Below are 4,150 nucleotides of genomic sequence, written 5' to 3' on the forward strand. Positions count from 1 at the left end.
GTATCAACTACTGTTTCTAGGGATCCTTCCAGACAGGCCCTAAATGCCAGGATCTCATCCCCGGTTTTCAGCTTTGAACTGGATTATATGAGTCCACACTGCCAGATAATAATCTGGGATAAACAGAAAACCTGGGATCAGATCCTGGGATATAGGGACTGTCTGGAAGGGCCCTAGGTTATCATTATCCAGGTAACCATATTTGTTTATTCATTCAAAAACCCTCTGTGTCTTGCGTCTAGATGTCTGAACAGAAAAATATGTCTTCTGTCTAAGCAGAGAACGATCACATAAATTTAAGACTTGGAAGAGAGCCTGTCGGTCATTTAATTCTAATTTCCTGCTTAATATATGAGGATGCTGCGATGGCATTCCATTAGCCATTTGAAAGACAGCGAACCTACTTCCCAAAGCTCACAATTGGGAAGATTCTCCCAATTTTCGACCCAAATCTACCTTTCTCTCATTTATAGGGTTGCTGCAAGTCCAAGTCGACTTGATGGCAGTGACAAAAACCTTTAGAAAATAAATTCCACCTATAAATTCCAGCACAGTCTGTTGGAACAACAAAGAACATGTCTAGGTCATCTACATGACAGACCTTCAGATATTTGAAGGCATCTAAAAGCTAATCATTCCCAGTTCTTTTGGTTAAACATGCCCATTACACATGATTTGGTTGCAGTTGCCTAGATTTTGCAGTTGTTTCTCCTATCCATCTGTTACAAGGAAGTCTCTTGTTCAGGTCCACACTTGTTTTGTGCTCGAGGCACTACATATTTCATGTAAAAGGAGAACATCTTCTACCTCCCAAAGGATGTGTATCAGTCCATCTTAAGAGTGATGACATATCTACTGGAAAACACAATTGCTTTTGTTGCAGTCATTTCCTGAGATATGTATTGCTTGGGCTTTGGTTCCAGGACCTCCTGTGGATACTAGCATCTTTTGATCCTCAAATCCCATTGTATACAATGCTGTAGTAAAATGGTGTCCCTTATATGAAATGGCATGATCAAGGGTTGCTTTTTGGATTTCTTTTTAAAAGCATTCTTTGTGGACAATTGAATCCTGGGTGCAGAATACATGAATATGGAGGGCCGACTATAACAACAACATATAAAATAATAAATAGGGGAAACACCATATATCTGAACCATTTTATGGTAAGGATAAAGGTTTCCTTTTGACATTAGGTCTAGTCCTGTCCAACTCTGGGGGTTGGTGCTCATCTCCATTTCTAAGCCAAAGAGCCAGCGTTGTCTGTAGACACCTCCAAAGTCATGTGGCTAGCATGACTGCATGGAGAGCCGTTACCTTCCCGCCAAAGTGGTACCTATTGATTTACTCACATTTGCATGTTTTTGAGCTAATAGGTTGGCAGATGCTGGGCATAACAGCGGGAGCTCACCCTGCTTCCCAGATTCAAACTGCTGACCTTTCGGTCAGCAACTTCAGCAGCTCAGCGGTTTAGCCCACTGAACCTAAAATGGTAAGGGGCCTCCTTACCATTTTAGATAAGGGTATATCATTTTTATGCATTTTAAAGTGGCAGGATAGTAATAATAATAATAATAATAATAATAATAATAATAATAATAATAATAATAATAATAAGCGGCTTAAGCAGCTGAGGGGAAAAGGAAGGGGCCTGAGGCTTTTAGGAATTATGGGAGTTGAAGTCCAAAACACCGGGAGTGCCCAAGTTTGGGCATGCCTGAGCTAGACTGTAGTACTATTGAGCCTTCTCTGCTCAATAGTGCTGGGGCCTCATTAAAGTACAATACCAGGATCTCATAGTAATGAACCATGACAGTTTAATTCTTGTCATGGCTCAATGTCAAGCTGCATTGATTATCAAGTTGCATTCATTCTACAGTGTAGATGTATGAAGGTTGAATGAAAAGTAATGCCTCCACCTTCGTAACTCAACAGATGGCAGTACTGGTATGCAGCAGGTACTGGCTTGTTCAGTAGACTCTCCTCTACAGTTCCATTTTGGCGGGAAGCCTTAGCATTGAACAGTTGTGTTGTTAAAGTGCAAAGTATGGAACCCTGCGCAGACGGTCGGTCAATACAACTTAAGCAATGTGCAGTCATTGAATTCTTGACAGCAGAAGGTGTCACTCCAAAGGAGATTCATCAGAGAATGCAAGCTGCTTATGGTTATTGTGTTGATGTGAATACTATGCGTCGTTGGGTGAGTAAGTTTAAAGATGTTGAGGTGGGAACATCTGACTTTCGTGACAAACAAAGAGTTGGACGTCCTGTGACAGCAACCACTGAGTTTCACAAACAAAAGGTTGACAGATTGATTCAGGATGATCGTCGTATCACTCAGAGAGAAATTTCAAGCATAATTAGCATTTCACAAGAACATATGGGTCACATTATTGCTTTGCTTGGCTAACGGAAGATCTGTGCATGATGGGTACACAGCAAAACTTCAGATACTGGACCTCACCACCGTACGGCATCCTCCATACAGTCCAGATTTAGCACCGTCTGACTTCAATCTGTTCCTGATAATGAAAGAAGATCTGCGGGGACATAATTATGCTTCTGATGAAGACATTGAGAGAACTGTGAGATGCTAGTTGCGGAAAAAGAGTGTCGACTTCTTCCGTGACGGCTTCAGAAAACTTGTTCATCGTTGGCAGAAATGTATCCAATTGTCTGGTGATTATGTAGAAAAGAGAATAGTGGTAATAATAATAATAATAATAATTATTATTATTATTATTATTATACTTTATTTATTTATACCATCTCCCCAAGGGACTCGGTGCAGCTTACATGAGGCCAAGCCCACAATACATCAATAACAAGAGCAATAAGAAAAACAATCAATACAATACAATTAATCATTGAATCATAGAATCAAAGAGTTGGAAGAGACCTCATGGGCCGTCCAGTCCAACCCACTGCCAAGAAGCAGGAATATTGCATTCAAATCACCCCTGACAGATGGCCATCCAGCCTCTGTTTAAAAGCTTCCAAAGAAGGAGCCTCCACCACACTCCGGGGCAGAGAGTTCCACTGCTGAGCGGCTCTCACAGTCAGGAAGTTTTTCCTCATGTTCAGATGGAATCTCCTCTCTTGTAGTTTGAAGCCATTGTTCTGCGTCCTAGTCTCCAAAGAAGCAGAAAACAAGCTTGCTCCCTCCTCCCTGTGGCTTCCTCTCACATACTTATACATGGCTATCATATCTCCTCTCAACCTTCTCTTCTTCAGGCTAAACATGCCCAGCTCCTTAAGCCGCTCCTCATAGGGCTTGTTCTCCAGACCCTTGATCATTTTAGCCGCCCTCCTCTGGACACATTCCAGCTTGTCAATATCTCTCTTGAATTGTGGTGCCCAGAATTGGACACAATATTCCAGGTGTGGTCTAACTCACATAAACAAAAAACAATAAACAGTAACATGCAGCATTTAAAAACCAATGATAGTTGAAGAGCACATTCTAAGAAGTATTTCTGCGTTTGATTTATTAAAATATTCCCATCCAAACCCACGTAATGAAGGTGGAGGCATTACTTTTCATTCAACCCTTGTCTTATTATTGCTGAGCCTTTCCCAATCCAGAATGGGCAGATAGATAGAACCTCAGTTGTCTTGCAGTTCCACCCAGGGGCAGCAGGTGGCGCTGAGGGACAAGTGGACATACAATGGAGCTGAAATGGAAGCCTTACATTGCAAGCTTGAGTTTTTAGTAGAGGAAGAAAGCAGCTTAGGGGCACAAAGTGGGCAAGATGGTGGGTGGAAGGAAACATGAACCACATGGGCATTGAGTCCCATGACCCTTCTGACCTGGGACTGCAAGGAAGGGAAGGAAGCATGGAACACATGAGCATTGGGGCCAAAAGGGTGACTCCAAAGCATTGGTGCCATTTGCACAGGGTCTGGTGCAACCTTTCAATCAGGGGAGCGTTGTTTTTCTAGGTGGAGGCCAGACTTTGGAAGGGAAGGAGCCATGACCCTCCCTCCACTCTCCCATCCTCTTTCCCCGTGACTGGCCCGCTGTCCCTTTGCTCTTTGGGAATGTCAGGGGCCTCGTCTTTCACATTCCGAGGACCCGGGCCCCTATTTTTAGCCTGCCCTGCGAAAGGCCAGGGGTCGAAGAGAAGGTTAGCCTGGCCCTTCCCACCCC

This window comes from Anolis sagrei, chromosome 6 (assembly GCF_037176765.1).
Source record: "Anolis sagrei isolate rAnoSag1 chromosome 6, rAnoSag1.mat, whole genome shotgun sequence".
Classification (NCBI taxonomy): Eukaryota; Metazoa; Chordata; class Lepidosauria; order Squamata; family Dactyloidae; genus Anolis; species Anolis sagrei.